Consider the following 17,122-nt stretch of genomic DNA (forward strand, 5'->3'; position numbering starts at 1 on the left):
CTCTATTACTTGAGTTGATGATTGGCCATTATGTTATTATACCTCCTACTCATTTCAAACTAGTTGTAGTTCTAGTTCAAAATAGTGCTAAGGTCACGACTGGACTTAAGTGCTTCTACCAGGTGGCCATTTGCAGACTGGCTTACAATGGTTTACATTGCCTGTATTATTCCTCTTTGCATAGAGACCTTCCTGCTATTCCAATATCACATAGATATTAGCATTTCCATCTTCAACTGAGCCAGTCATTCAAACACGAATCTGACCCTTATTCTCCTGTTTAGAACACTTCATTGGCTTCTCATTTCTCAGCTCAGCTAAGCTAAGACATGTTGGTAAATAGCTATTTTACCAAGTAGAATGTGCCAAGTGTGGTAAGAAGTTAGAAAAGGAACTCAGTGAAAGGGGAAATTTCTTCCAGCTAGAGATCCAGGGAAAGTTCCACAGAGAAGGTGATATTTTACCAAGCCCTGAAGAGACATAGAGATATGAAGACATTTGAGAACAATATTCTAAGAAACACGTCTGGAAAACGTGAGTGATTAAATTGGTCTGTAACAGAGTGGAATGTAGGGAGATAGTGGAAAAGATTTGTCGTCCAAGAGGTGGGCTGGGGCCGTGTCGGGGAGGATATGGAATGTCAAACCTCTTTTAACCTTGAGCCACCTTTTGGGGGCTTGATTTTTGCCTGATGTCTCCAGGTTTGGTAAACAGATTAGCCATCATATACCACAAGCCTGGTAATGTTTGATGCATTGAGATTCATAGCTTTTAGATAGAATATGCTTTTTTTGAATTAGAAGAAGATAAAAATAACAAAAAGTATTCCATCTTTGGCAGTAGTATGGTTAATGTATCTCCTCTAACCTCAGTCAGCTATTCTGAGAGCTTCATGTGGCCTCAAGTGTTTTCCTGCCAATGAAGGATTCTATGCACTAGAATTAAGATCAGATTCATGTTTGAATGTTGTTCTGTTTTCCTTTGCAAAGAGGCTGGCCAGAGAGTGAGATCAGAATAACCTTCTTGACCTCTGGAATGAAGCTGGATTAGTAGAGACGGTAAAATTAGATGAGATATTTTGGTGCTCAGGGGGCTGTGTGGGTCTGTTCTTTCTCCCTCTGGTTTTCCAATCCTTTCTCCAAGGATATGTTCCATTTTAACATATTTTCCTCTTTTCTCTGACATTGTACCTAACTACACGGGCACACATGGGTGGGTGGATATCTGCATGTGTGCATGTGTGTATATGAGTGTGTGCACTCATGTGTGTCTGTGTGCGTGTGTGTGTGCTGGCCTGATATTGTTGTCACCATTGCAGCCAGTGTTCTGGATGCAGATGCAGAGAGATAGAAAGCTTACGAGTGACAGTTGGATACAGTTTTGGAATGAATAGGGCTGGATATTGGATGCTGATAAAGGAAGTCTATTTCTGCTTGGCTTCCTGAATGTCAAAGTGGTGGGAACCCGCGAGCAGGTGACTGAGGGGGTAGACGCATCTCCTGACCTTGACAGCTTTAAGAATAGGAGGCTCTCTCTATCCACTTAATACTCATATCTGTTTATAATGGGTGAGGGCCATTTCATAGTGAGGCAAGGGCATTGGCAAGATGACTTCTGGAGGGCACTACTGGGATGAATCATCTGTGATATTATCTCTTCAGCCACTATGAGTGGGGAGTATGTATCATTATTTTAGCCACATGAAAACTGAGAGCACTGCATAAATTCTCATTATTGAGCAAGAGTGGTTATGGTGACCTTGTATGTTTTCACATTTACCCTTGCAATTCCCCTGCTTCTTCCCGATTTTGGTTTATTTAAAATTATGGTCTCCTTTAGGAGTGGAGATATTTCATAGAGTGGGAGTTTGTTTAAGGGCAGGACCCCAAGCCCAGAAGAGCATGGAGAAAAGGGAAGGCACTTGTGGCAGTGGCTTCTCCCTGGTCTTGCTGGGGACTCTGTGTGTTTGAGAGGGAACATCCTGACCTTGTAAAAGAAATGCAACACAGACACGTGGCAGCTCCGAACTGAGCCTTCAGCCCTGGGAGGGCTACAAATTGAATTAACAGAGACCTCAATTCTCTTTAAACCAGCAGGGGAAGCAAGTTAATATTTGCATTTTGCCAAGACTCAGTTAACACTGGGCTAGTTTTCTTTGTGATGCTGACGCCTCTGAGTTGTAAGATGCAAGTTAATTCCATTTGTGTGCGTCATACGGGGAAGGGAGCCAAGACGGTAAGAGGGATGGAGGAGTCTAAAGCTTGTTGAATATCAATGGCAAGACACTTACAGATATTCTTCCACTGAAAGAAAACTGGCATCCAGGGAAGTTAAGTGACTTGTCCAAGGCCACATGGGGTGTTAGTGAGAAAACTGGTCTGGAAGCCAAGGGACCTGACTCTAATAAGGCTTCATTAGTAACCCTAAAACTTAGTTTTCTTATGGTCAAAATAGCTTTAGGAATTCCCTGAGTCAATAAAGACTTCCAGAGTCTCTCTCTCTTTGTCTGTCTGTCTCTCTAATAGGTATGCATATTTATATATTTATAATTATATGTATATGTGTAAATTATATATGTATAAATATATATGTATTATATATATACATATATACACACATACATATAAAATAACTAGGAGAGAGAGAATACTCCCAGCTTCAAATTACACTAGTCCAACAGGGTCAACAACAGACCCCCTCATGCTGGAACAAAGAACCAGGTTGAAGACACAGGGAAAAGAGGAGATGGGTCTGGTCACTGATAAAATAACGCTCAGAAAGAGGAGTTCACAAGTGAGTGAAAAATAATGAGAACAGTGCTGAGCCCAGGTAGCTGGAAGTACAGGTTCTCTGGGAATTGAATGGAAGGGCTTGACAGTGCATGAGACAGGGGTTGGTAGTGTGGGAAACGCATCACTTCTGGAGGAGAGAGGACCACTTGGTAGGGGTGCTTTTGGAAGCTTGTTAGAGAAGGGAAATAAGGAAGTGAGATTGTTCTGCTAAACGAAAGTGAATCTCAAAAATCAGAAGGGATACCAATCCCTCCTCCTTAAAGTGCCATCAGTGAAAGAAACTACACTTTTCTATACCAACAGAAGAGGGTGCTCTTGAACTAAGAAACACTGTCAGGCACCCAACCACCATAATTGTGCCTACATACAACTTTTTATGTAAACACTTAAATATAAACAGAAAATGGCAGACAACATATGTACGAGGCCACTAAGAAAACAAAATACGAGAATCCAAACATTTCAGCAGATGCAAATGTTACTATCTAAATCAAACAAGAAGCCGAAGAAAACTTTAAGATAACACCCAAATTGAATTAAATATCCTAAAACAAGCATTTGAAAATATGAAAGAAATCTTAAAGAAATCTTTAAGAAATTTTAAATCAGAAGTTCTAAAGTTTAGAACAGAAATAGACAAAAAACCAGGGAAAATGTGAAATAAGAGTTGAATAAACTCAGGAAAGAAATGGAAGGAAAAGACAAAATCATCTAAAAAAATAGAGGCTAAATTATAAGGTATTCATGGGATGACAGATGATGAGACATTGAGGAACATAATAGAAAGAGGATGAAAATTAAATAAGGAATGAAGGAAAAAAGATCAGAGGGAAAATAATTGATAGACGATAGGCTCAGAAAAGTCTGAAAAAGAACAATATTACAATGGAAAATAACTAGTATTTCAAACTACAAACTAAGACAAATTTTTAAAATTGAAAGAAGACTTGAATCTGCATCTTTAAAGGACCCATTGTGTTCTTGGGAAAATAAACCTGGAATGGTGAAAGACAAGGCATATACCAGGAAAATATTATACTTTAAAGGTAAAGAAAATGTTTGCCACGTCTCCAGGCAAAAAGACTAAATCACTTACATCGAAAAGAAAATCAAGTAAGCATCAGACTTTTCATACAAAAGAAGAGAACAATGGAGTCGCACTTTCAGGAAACGAAAGGAAGTGTGACAGGAATATTCTCTTTCTAGATGAGCTCATCGCCTAGGACCAAGACTGTGAGAAACAGTTTTCTATGTGCAAAATCTCAGAATACTTGCTGTTCCCCTGTCAGGAATCTGCCAGAGGGTGAACATGATTCAATCAAGATAGGACCAGGACAGGGGAACTCTGATGAATGGATTGAGCGTGAGGGTCAAATATATTTCAATGTACATCTGTACCTAAAACAAGGATGGGGACAAGAGTGGAAGCACAGTATGACTGCTATGTGTTCTGACAAAAGTGAAATAATACACTGTTGCATAGACAATAGGTAAGAGTGAAGGATTCCATTTAAAGCAGACAGACAAAAATGTAGAAGGGCAAGCAAGAAAAAATGGACTAAAGGCATTACGAAATGGTATTAGTGAAAAGGCAGCCACTACAGTGAACATACTAAACTTCCTAAATACCAAAAGAAATATAAAATGGGCACAGAAAACCAACCACATAGAGAAAATAATATATACACAGTCAATTTTACACAAAATATGAGTTGAGAACAAGCAGTCATATTAATAACTTATATTTGTTATATTATTACAATTAATTGAAACATTTATTAATAAATTGCATTACTCCCTCATTAAAAATACATTGAAATTGACTCACAGCAAGGCTCAATCCCACGAAATAAATGGAAAGGCACACCTATAACAAAAGAGACCTATAACAAAGTGGTTCAGAAAGGCTAAGAATAAAGAGATTAACAAAATAGTACAGAAGAATGAAAACAATAAAATAAATAAGGGTATAAAGACCTAATCAACATAATCAATAAAGTAGGTATTATGGATTTATGTCAAATCTCAAACCTTGAAAATATGGAGTATATGCTTTCTTTTTAAAACACAAATAGAATGTTCACAAAAATTGACCACATGTTGGGTCATAAAGAAAGTCCTAGTAAGTGCCATAAAGTAGAAATTAATAAGAAAACTTTAAAACGTCCTTCCATCTGGAAATTAAGCAACAACAACAATTCTCCATTAAACTACTATTGGGTGAAAGGGGATGTAAAACTGAAATTGCAGAATTTGTAAAAACAATAATTAGAATGAAAAATATGCCCTTCAGAATTTATGAGATACAATTAAAGCAATGATCTGATGAAAATCCATGTCTTAATTACTTAAATCAATAAAAAACTAATTAAACAAATCTAATTCCTAAGTCAAAAATATAGAAAAATCACAAAGCAAACAAAAAGGAAGCACAAGGAAGGAAATAATAAAGATAAAAGAATAAATTAATGTGATAGAAAACAGTAAAAAGAGTAGAACTAATAAATGAATCAAAATGCTGGTTGTTTTGGGAAAAAAAAAAAGTAAAATATACATACCAATAGCTAACCTAATCAAGAAAAAAGGCAAAACACAAACATGCAAACTAAGGAAAGACTAGAGGGAAATAACTATTATAAAGATAAAGTCAATCATAAGTAGACTACTTTGCAAAACTCTATGCTAATACATTTGAAAATTATGAAAATGATTATTCTCTATGAAAATGTAATTTACCAAAACAGACCCCATTTTATACAAAAAGCTCAGACAGACCACTCTCCAGGATGAAAAAAAGATGGAGAAAGTAATCAACAAATTATTGCATATAGAAACACCAGACACAGATGGTTGCACAGGGGAATTCTACAAACCTTCAAAGATCAGATAATCTCAATGTTTCATAAATTGTTCTAGAATATAGAAAATGAAGGAAAACTTCCAAATTCTTTTTAGGAAGTAAGTGTAATGTTGATACCTAAACCTAATAAAGATTATTAATAATAATTATAATAATAATATAGTTTATAGAGAACTACAGACAAATTTTCTTTATAATTATAGTTGCAAAAACTAAATAAAACTCTAGCAAAAAGAATCCAAAACTATCTTAATAAAATAAAACATCAAGACCAAATTTCAGGAAGGCAGGAGTTTCAATATGAAGAAATCTACTAATAAAATTCACCTTATCAATAGATTTAAGGAGAAAAATCATATGATTGTCTCCATGGATGCTGAAAGACCTTCAATAATATTTAACACCCATTCCTGAAAAATGTACTCAGTAAAATAGGAATTGATGGTTAATTTCTTTACACAATTTACATATATGTGCATGTATATATATATGATTTAATTATGTGTGTGTGTGTGCATATATCCTAAATGTAGCATCTTATTTAATTGAGAAGCATGGGAAACACTCCTGCCAAGACTAGAAATAAGGTGAAGATACCCTCTACTTTCATTCTATGTAACGTTGTGTTGCAGCTGTTAATCATTACCATTTGAGAGGAAGAAAAACCATCTCTATATATAGATGAAATTATAATGAAGCTTGAAAACCCAAGAATTAGTGATTAAACTAATGTAAATTAGTAAGGAACTCAGTCAGAGAGTAGGATATAAAATTGACTTACAAAAATCAGTAGATTGGGGCTTCCCTGGTGGCTCAGTGGTTGAGAATCCGTCTGCCAATGCAGGGGACATGGGCTCGATCCCTGATCCGAGAAGATGCCACATGCCACGGGGCAACTAAGCCTGTGCACCACAACTACTGAGTCTGTGCTCTAGAGCCTGTGAGCCACAACTACTGAGCCCGCATGACGTAACTACTGAAGCCTGTGCACCTAGAACCTGTGCTTCACAAGAGAAACCACCGCAATGAGAAGCCCGTGCACCACAATGAAGAGTAGCCCCTGCTCGACACAACTAGAGAAAGACTGTGCGCAGCAACGAAGACCCAACACAGCCAAAAATAAATAAATAAATAAAATAAATTAAAAGAAAAAAAAATCAGTAGATTTCTGTAGAAAATAACCAATTATAAGATACAACATAAGGGGAAAAACTCATTTGTGATTGCAACAAAAAAGATAAAACTTAAAAAGAAACATGCAAAATCTAAATGAAGAAAATTTAGAAATCTTCCCAAAAAAGGTGAAAGCAGGCTTGAGAAAGTAAAAAGACATCTGTTCTTGGTGAGAACTACTCAACATTATTCAGATGGCAGTTCTTCTCAAGTTAGCATATAAATTTAATCCAGTTGAAAGAAAAATGCCAACAAGCTCCCCTGCCCCCCATGAGATAAATGAGTTGATTCTAAAGTCATGTCAAAAAATAAACATACAAAAATAGCTAGGAAATCTTGGGCAGGAGGAGGGGGAAGCAATGAGGGAGAAGGATCTTACCTGATATGAAAACACACTTTAAGTGCTCAGTGATGAATACAGTGTGGTACTAGCACATGGATGGAGAGACCAGAGAAACTGAATAAAGTCCAGAAATGGATTCAAGTATGCACAAAAGTGTATTATTAAATAAACATGGCATTTCAAATCACTGGAGAAAATGCAGGCTTTTTAAATAAATGGTGTTGGGACAGCTGAATAACTATTTGGAAAAAGATAAAACTGACTCCTACCTTACACCATATACCATAAACTATAAAAAGGTGAGAGACTTAAATGTAAAAATACAAAATAAACAAGTCATACAAGTACTGAAAGAAAACATGGATGAATGTTTTTGTAACTTTAGTGTGGGAAAATGTTTACTCAATGTGACTCAAAATGCATATGAACAACAACAAAAGATTGATAAATTCTGCTACATAAAATTAAGAAAGAATTGCATGGCAAAAAAATAAGCAAAATCAAAAGAAAAATGGCTCACTAGGGGAAAATATTTGCAACATGATGTGTCAGAAATAAATGGCTATCTCCTTAATATATAAAGTACTTTTAAAAATTGAGAAAAAAACCCAAATCACCAAGCTCCACAAAAATATAGGGAAATGATCCTTAAACACATGAAAAATGCTCAAAAATGTTGGTGCAGCTGTGGAGAAATTAGCTGTATTAGTTTGCTCAGCCTGCCATAACAAAATTCCACCGACTAGGTGGCTTCAACAACAGAAATTTATTTTTTCACAGTTCTGGAAGCTGGAGGTCCAAGATCAAATTGTTGGTGGGTTGTATTTCTTCTGAGGCCTCTCTCCTTTGCTTGCAGATGGCTGCCTTCTCACTGTACCCTCATGAGGACTTTCCTCTGTGCAGGCACATCCCTGGTATCTCATTGTGTGTCCAAATTTCCTCTTCTTATGACATCAGTCAGATTGGATTAGGATTTACCTTAATGACATTATTTTAACTTAACCACCTCTTTAAAAGCCCTATCTCCAAATATAATCACATTTTCTGGGATACTGTGGGTTAGGGCTTCAATATATAAATTTGGAGTGATAAAATTCAGCCTATAACACAGGCACATATGTTGCCGGTAGATATTTAAATGGTATAATCTATTTGGAGGGAAATACATCTAAGTATCTAAAAATTATCTGTGCAACATTTATCCTTTGACCAAGCAATAGGACCCTGAAGCTAACCCTCAAAAACAAACAAACAAACAAACAAAAACCATATGCACAAGGTTATTCATCATACTATGATTTATAGGAGTAAAGTAACAGAAACAACCTGAATACAATATATAAAATATTGGTTAAATAAGCTATGGTATATCCACACATCAGAGCAACTATTAAACTATAAAAAGAATGGGGGAGATCTCTATTAATTGTTCAGAGTCACTTCTAGGATCTGTTTCAAGTAAAAAACACAAAGTGAAAAAGTTTACAAACAGTAGGCTACTTTTATGTAAGAAAGGGGAGTAAATAAGAAAGAAGAACACACACACACACACACACTTACTGTTGTAAAAAGAAACATGGAGAGAATAAACCAGAAGCTACTGAAATGGTTGCCTGCATAACAGGTATAGGTCAGGAATGAGAAAAGGATAGAGAGGATGAGGAAGCCGTGACAACTTTTAATATAGTTTTGACTTTTAAATCATGAAAAAGTTATGCATATTTAAAAATAAAATTAAATAAACAAGGGCACACCACTAATTTGAACAAAAAGAGAAGCAAATGAACCCTACTGTACAACTAGTTGATAACAGAACCCCACAAAAAGAAAGAATTAACCCAACTAACTGAACACAGAAATCTGCTGTACATGCTCAGTGGGATATAGTCTAAGGGCAAAAATGAATGGGAAAGAAATGTACACTTTACTTGGTAGATTTGTTGTTGGTTGTGGTATTGTTGTACCAATTCCCACACTACTTTGTGCAAATTGTATGACAGAGCAAATGAGGCAATATTTGGTGTTTTTTATTATGAGAGAAAGGAGCTAGAAATAAGGAATGGGAGGAGATGAAAAGCTCTCTGTATTAGATTTGAAGGTATCAGAATGAGCTCATGATTTAAACACATGTTTATTAGCTCTGTTCAATGAGGTATGAGGAAAGAATAATTCAAATTGAATCTGGAGTATTTTAATGTCTCAGAAAGCAAGAAAATGGGAACATGTCAAATGAACACAAGAGACGCTTAAAGATGTTCCCACTGGCCAGATTAGGGAAAACTTAAGCATTGAAAGAATAATGAGGGCTTCCCTGGTGGTGCAGTGGTTAAGAGTCCACCTGCCGATGCAGGGGGCACAGGTTCGTGCCCCGGTCCGGGAAGATCCCACATGCCGCCGAGCGGCTGGGCCCGTGAGCCATGGCTGCTGAGCCTGCACGTCCGGAGCCTGTGCTCCGCAACGGGAGAGGCCGCAACAGTGAGAGGCCCGTGTACCGAAAAAAAAAATAATAATATTCAAAAACAAACAAAACAAAATGAGGTAGGAGGGTAAAGAAGAGGTTTTTTTACAGAAGGATGCTAGTAGAGTGTGGAAGGAATAGTAGAATTAGAAAATAACCAGTTTGTCTCCATTGACATAATGGTTCATTCAGACAAGTAGCAACAGTAGATACTAAAATAATTTGGGGGAATGTTCTTGAGTAACAAGATATTTGTATAGTTTTAAAGTTTAACCTCACAAATTACTTACTAACTGCAAAAGAGAAAAAGCTATTTCTACTTTGGAAAAAAATCTGTTGGATGTTATCTTAACCAGTAATGGAATATCATTACCCATAATGAAATAATCTGACATTATATGCTTCCTGATGTGATGCACTGAGAAAGACCCAACGCCATTTATGTTATATTCTTGCCAAATATGTCTAATCAGAATTTAAACATGAGTCATATTTATGATACTGGCTACAGAAGAACTTTCTTAGGTGTTGCAAAAATCTCACTGTCATGAAAGACCAAAAAATAAAGCAAGGAATTGTTAATGAAGAATAAAGGGACATGACAAATAACTGTAATCTATGACACTAGATTTGAACTTTGGTTGGAAAAATTAATCATTAAAGATATTATTAGGATAATTGGGAAAATTGACTATTATTGTATTTAGATAACATTATGACATCAGTGTTAAATTTCTTGAGATTGATCATGGTATTTTGGGTATGTTCGAAAATGTCCTACAAAGAAGAAACTGGTAGTAGAAAGGCTATTTATTAGTCGGAACATAAGATGAGGAAATCAGGGGAATTGAAGACCTCCCCCTCATAAATATTTCTAATGTATAAGTGGGATTTGAGGTCCGATTGGACAATGAGGAAGAGAGTAGACTTGAAGATAGTGTTGAAGTGTCTAATTTGAATGATAGGACAGATGGTGGTACCATTCACTAAAACTGCCAAGTGCGCACGCATACTGAGCTATATCTGTAAGACATTCATGGGGAGACTTTCATGTGCCGTTGGAAAGGTTTGTTTAAAACTCAGGAATCTAGTTAGAGACAGAAATCCCTAACTGAGTAGTATATGTAAAGAAGTGATAGCTAAAGCCATTGTGGGCCATGAAATCTCTCAAGGGAGTAGAGAATGGGATGACAATGGGAAAACAGGATATTGGAAAACATCCGTGTTCCTTGAGAATCCTACTGTCCTATCCATTCTCCGTGGTAGCCCATTCCAGAGAATCAGAGCTTCAGAGAACATGGCTTCACAGTCAGCTCTCACCAGGAAACAGAAGTCACTGAGATGGTCTGTGCCTTTAATGAAGGGACTACTTCCAGTGGTGTCAGAAAGCTTAAGGAAACAAAGAAGTTGAGGCTCCCAGAGACTAGCAAGAATGGGGCACCATTACCACTTTTAGACCAAGGGGCAAGGAGAAGAAAAAGTGTTCCTGGAGCCTAGTGTGGGGTGGAGTTATGAAGAAGGGACTGTTTGGTGGGAAATATAGATGTAGAAGAACATGTCTGCTTCCAGAAAGGCTTAACTGAAAAGTAAGAAAGGGGAGAAGAAATATGCCAACCTCCCCACCTCCACATTTAAAAAATCTGAGCTATAATTCACATAAAATTTTACATAACATAAAATTCACCATTTTAAAATGTACAATTCAGTGGTTATAATATAGTCACAGGTTGTGCAACATCACCATTATCCAATTCCAGAATGTCTTCATCACCCCAAAAAGTAATCCCATACCCATAGGCAGCCACTGCCCATTGTCTTCTTCCTCCAACCCCTGGCAAGTACTAGTCTATTTTCTATCTCTGTGGATTTGTCAATTCTAGACATTTTTTCATAGGAATAGAATCATACAGTATATGGCCTTTTGTGTCTTTTTTCCTTCACTTAGCATAATGCTTTCAAGTTCATCCATATTATAGTATGTATCACTACTTCATTCTTTTATTATTTTTTTTTTCTTTTGCAGTACACGGACCTCTCACTCTTGTGGCCTCTCCCGTTGTGGAGCACAGGTTCCGGATGCGCAGGCTCAGAGGCCATGGCTCATGGGTCTAGCTGCTCCATGGCATATGGGATCTTCCCGGACCGGGGCATGAACCTGTGTCCCCTGCATCGGCAGGCGGACTCTCAACCACTGCGCCACCAGGGAAGCCCTACTTCATTCCTTTTTAAGGATGAATAATATTCCAATGTATGGGTATACCACATTTGTTTATCCATTCATCAATTGGTGAGTATTTGGGTTGTTTTCACTGATTTCCTGCTTGTACAGAGCCTCAAGGTCAGCCAGGGCCTTCTCAGGTCTTTTGTAAACATGGGCATAGCCCTAGGCTTAGGCTTGGCCTTCCAGATTTCCAGGACTAAGTTGAAGCCTTTCTAAGCCCCTGTAGACAACTCATTGTCTAGCTTTTCTTTTTAATCCTTTTGATTGTCTGTTGCTTTCCCCACATTGCCTTGGACAGTATATTAAAACACTACCAGATACATGATTTTAAAAAAATGTCCCTATCCCCAGGGGCTTTCAGCACTATGCAAGTTCTGAGACAGGTGAAATAAAGACTTTTGAGTGAAAATGAAGCTTTCTGATTGGATCTACTAGAGAACCATGAGATAGGTCAAATGATTGCTCTTTGCGAATGAGTCTTTGAAAGAGCTCCAGCTTCATTCTGCTCTGTCAGGTGCCAGGAATGCAGGATGTTATTTTTCAAGGCTACCTCTAAGCTGGGGGAGTGGGGATGGGACCAGGGTCAAAGTTGCTGCTTTTACAGAGATTCAGCTGTTTATCTTGAGTGAAAGCTACTGGATTGCTACAAGTCTTTGATTAATTTCTAGAATTCTGAAAAACTGATTCTGACAGTTGCAATTTTGGGGGGGGTTGCTCTTATGGAGGGGAAATTTTTTGGAAGTCCTTACTCTACCATTTTGCTGCCATCACCTCTTGCCCTTACTTTTAAATAACTTGTCAGTGTCTTCCATTGGCTAAACCCAAAACATCTAAAACCAGCTGCCAAGGGAACCTGGATAAAGAAATCTGTGGGGATCAGATGACCAGAGAGCAGGACAGGGCATAGATGGCAGAAAATGGAATGGAGCAGGGGTGAGTGGTCAATAATTGGCCCATCCTAGAAGAATAATCAGGCTTCAGTACAGTACCTTGTATTGAAGTGGTCCATGGGAAACTATCTAGGCCTCAATAGAAGAAATCAAGTTTTCTTTTTTGATACATATAAGTCAAAGAGAAATAAAGAAATAATTTTGGCCAAGAAAACTTTGAGACTTTGGGAGAATAATATGGCCCTAGTTTCAGCATCTTCTTATAGCCTTTGGACCCACTGTTTAACCCAATATCCTTACTATGCTCTAAGGAAAACCTTTTTCAAAAGAGCATTCTTTTCAGGAAGACTGGGTGAAGAGTTTCCTTCTCTTAGTCTTCCATCTCTCATATCATCAGATGTTGAAAGAAACACGAAAGAAAAACACACAGCGAAAGTCTGCGTGATAGGCACATTTTCCCTCTCTTGCAGAGCTTTAAGATGGACATTTAAAATATGTTCATTTTGCAGTCATCTTAGAAACCTCCTTTTATCTTCAGCAGGCCTGAAGAATAGCTTGACACCATCTTATGTAAAGCAATTCCTAGCAGAATCGAAGGCCATTATGAAATGTGGGGGTCTCCCATTAAATACTTTTCTCATAAAACCAATGTGCCCATGGGTGGAAAACTTCCCGCTTAGCAGGAGGGGAAACTTTGATGTGGTCTGCAAATTTATCAGTTTCCAGAAAATAATCACTAAGGTACCACTTATCCAAACCCTTTAATCTCCCTGTGCTGCTAGAATTCCATTGCCTCCTCTCTGTTTCCTGAGGCAGGTGCGTGTGACAACGCTCATCATTTAGGTAGTAAGGCTCAAGCAGTTATTTTATATTCTGTGACTTGTCAAAGGTTCCTGAGTGGAGACTCTATCGCTCTGTATTTTTCGCAAAAGAGAAATACAAAGGCCCTGTTTGATAAGGGCTGGGAACGCTGTCTGTTGATCCACAGGTGTCTAGAACTCCTACTGGAGTCCCTGGATCATCCAACCACATATGTTCTGTTCCTACTATATATGCTGCTGTAAGCGATCTTATGAAGAAATTAGACTCCAGGCAGAGTTGCACAAGAAGGCAAATGATGACGTGGATGAGGTGGTATACTAGTGATGCAAGCACAGATTGTGGCAGGATTTGATCCTGGGCTCCTAAGCAAAACTATGAAATTTCTCCTTATGCAGTTTCTCATCCTTTCTTCCATTTCCCTTTGCTCTGCCTCCCCACTCTCATTTGGCATCCTGACTTCCTGGAATTTCAACAATAAATGCCCACTTGAATTTGCTTTCATAGTGTTCAATTAAACAAGGAGGCCATTGGACTGAGGTGGCTTTATTGCCTTAGTAGCCTGTGTAAGCAAACTGAAGTCTGTAATGCCTCAAGATCATGAAATTGAAGCTTAAGGACAACCAATCACAAATAGTCAACTAAGCTTTCCCAAATGATGCAACCACTTATGCTACAGCCAATCAAATAATTTCCTTGCTTTGCCACTGTGTCTTCTCTATGAAAGTCTTTCCCTAGCTCCTGCTTTTGGAGCATTTCTAATCACTTCTGGTTGCCCAAATTGAATCAGTTATTGCTCAAATAAACTCTTAAAAATGCAATGTCCTTCAATTTATCATTTAACACCAGCATAACCATGTTCCAAAATTTTCCCCTTTCCTTCTAGCCATTAAAATCTACCTATCTCAGGTCCTTATAGCATCAGAAAGCTTGGCTGGCATACTAATATATGTCAAGGTGGCAATCACTGAAAGAGATTATTATTTCTTCTAGGTAACATATTTGATTTTTAATAATAACTTTCGATTTTTAACTTGAAAAGACAACTAATGAAATCTTCCAGAAAAACAGCAAGGTATGCGAGCTAGATATTTTATAACTACCATTCTACTACCTTCCACTCTGTACCAACCCTACACTAGACACTTTAAATAAATAGACCATTCAGTCTTCATGATAACACCGAGGAAGTTATTATTATTCCTAGTTTGTAGGTGATAAACCTTGTTGCTCATAAAGATGAGTGACATAGGTAGTAAAAGGTAGAGGTGTGATTTGGACCCAGGTCAATCTGATTTCAAAGCCTTTAGTACCCCTCCTATGACAGCTCTCCTGGCTGAATTCAGACTAATCAACTCATGTGAGGACAATGTGTTGGGAATTTGTGTACTTGGTGTCATTGTATCTCATTTTCATTCTAGTCAAATGGGTAGTCTCTTCCAACTCAGGAACTTCCTTCTTTAATCTAATTTTTATTTATCTTTCTGGAGTTCAAATTATGATTATTATTTTTTCCATTTTGGTACTGAATTAGCAAGAGAAACCTCAGCCCTTTCTCTTTTGATGGTGTAAGTTACTCAGAGACCAAGGAGGGACGATAAAAACTACTGTCCTTCTGGAAATTGTACTTTCACGAGCCTTGAAATTAGTGAATGTTTAATAACTTGGTAGCCCAGAGTAGGGTTCTGGATGAAATGAAGAGGCATAAATAACACAGTAGTCTCAGTGGAAAGGTGGAAAAACACCTTCATGACCTTCTTTTCTCCTCCAAATGTTGTGAGTTGTGGAACTCACGGGAAAGACACGGTGTGCCTTGAGGGATGAGGGGGAAATGTGAGCTCCAGGAACGATGTTTATGAGCACTCTGATTTTAATGAAACACCATATTGGGAATGTCATAGGCACAGGTCAGGAAATTCTAAGGTCTGGCTTATAGTACAGGGAGGAAAGCTAACTCCTGACTACTTGTGAACAGGGTATCTGTGAACAGGTCAAGACCACCTGGCTTCTTCTCGTACCACGTATCCAATTGGGCAAGAAAACAGGGAGAGGTGAGCTAGAAATAAATAGTTCTCTGTCTCTGTCTCTCACATATTAGTGAGATTCAGGCCCAGGCAAAGAAGAGATTACGTGTTTGAATTTACCTGTGATTGTTACAGAGGAATCAAAAGCCAAAGCTGGATAATAATTACTTGCATATTAGTTACTATTCTCCCTTCATCTACTACCAACTGATGTAGATAATTAAGTTAGTCAAAAGTGATCTTAATTTCCACATTACATTTGAAGTAGTCTAAAGATAAAACTCTGGGTAAGCATATGGATTGTATGAACTTCAGTCATATTTCGCAAATGTCCCCATAATTTGTGTCAGTAGTGTATAGGTTATCATGCTCTGTTTACCTTTACAGGATTTTATTTCCTGATGTTATTCTCTTTTCCATCATTCTCCACTACTCTTTATAAATGAACAGTATCTCCTATACATTTAGACTATAACAGAGGGGAAGAGAACCACTTAGAGATCCAGAGCAGGGAGAGGCTGGCCACTGGTGAGGACATCAGGACCCAGTGCCAGAGACCCACACAGTGCTCAGCGCATAGCTGGAGTTGGCTCTCAGTCCATATTTGTTGACTTTTCAAAAATGGTGGTCCCTGGATTTCAGGTTATTGGCAAAAACTAAATACAAGGCGTGGCAATGTGTTGACCAAAGTTAGAATTTGTTGGCTGTGGCAAAATCTGAGAGCAAAATCGAAATCCCATCTTGCTCTCCCAACTAAAGCCACTGAAAATAGTTCCTCATTGTGGTTTCTGAGATTCAAAGAACAGACGGCTCCAAGTGGTTTATTACACAAGTTTCAGAAGGTTCATGGGCATCCAATGGTTCCCACTAAGCTGGATTTTGATGGGTTAAATGTAAGTGAATCAGGAGCATAAGGATTAAATTTCTTCTCCAATACACATGGGTTTTAAATGAAGGGAAAAAGGTGCTTGGGGCACAATGCATTTATTTGCCAAGCCCCAAACATTCAAAAAATAGTTCAAGATGTCTCAGTAAATCCAACCAGCTGCCCAATCCCCGTCTCCCTTGAGTGCTTGTCTACATATACATGCTGATAGGTACACAGAGAGCAATGCCCAATCCTCTGGAATGCAAGTTTTAGATCTTCTAGTCTCTGGTACGGATAACTCAAAATTTCCAGATGGCCTACTGGTAGAGTTTTAGCATTCTTTTCCCCAAAATATGATACAAAACTTCCCCAATCCATTTCCCCTCATCCAATGTCTGCTCAAACACATGTAGTCAGAGGTGAAAAGAGTTTGTATTTACCAAGAACCAATGTCTTAAATATTTAGATCAAATGCATTTACTTTGTCTCCTGTTTACATGTGGTAGTATACTAATGATTATTTATTGGTCTGAGGTGAGACCAACAAATGGTGAAAACGTGGCTCAATTTCCCTGGATCTAAATCTAAATCTAAATCAGTTTAATCACAGAGGTTAAAGCAAGAGGGAGACAGATGGATATAAGTTGGAGGCTACTTCAGGCATCTGGTAGTAA

The 17,122-nt window shown here is 37.8% G+C and overlaps 1 long non-coding RNA gene across 1 annotated transcript in view; it reads left to right on the forward strand.

Annotated features, from left to right (window-relative positions):
• The first annotated feature begins 392 nt into the window (after positions 1–392).
• The window catches only part of LOC141279141 (uncharacterized), a 95,129-nt gene continuing 78,399 nt past the window's right edge, over positions 393–17,122 (forward strand). Inside the window, exons 1-2 of the long non-coding RNA XR_012332980.1 lie at positions 393–534; positions 11,650–11,913. This is a non-coding gene — a long non-coding RNA (uncharacterized lncRNA). The remainder of the gene's footprint in view (positions 535–11,649; positions 11,914–17,122) is intronic.

This window comes from Tursiops truncatus, chromosome 7 (assembly GCF_011762595.2).
Source record: "Tursiops truncatus isolate mTurTru1 chromosome 7, mTurTru1.mat.Y, whole genome shotgun sequence".
In the NCBI taxonomy this organism is placed as follows: Eukaryota; Metazoa; Chordata; class Mammalia; order Artiodactyla; family Delphinidae; genus Tursiops; species Tursiops truncatus.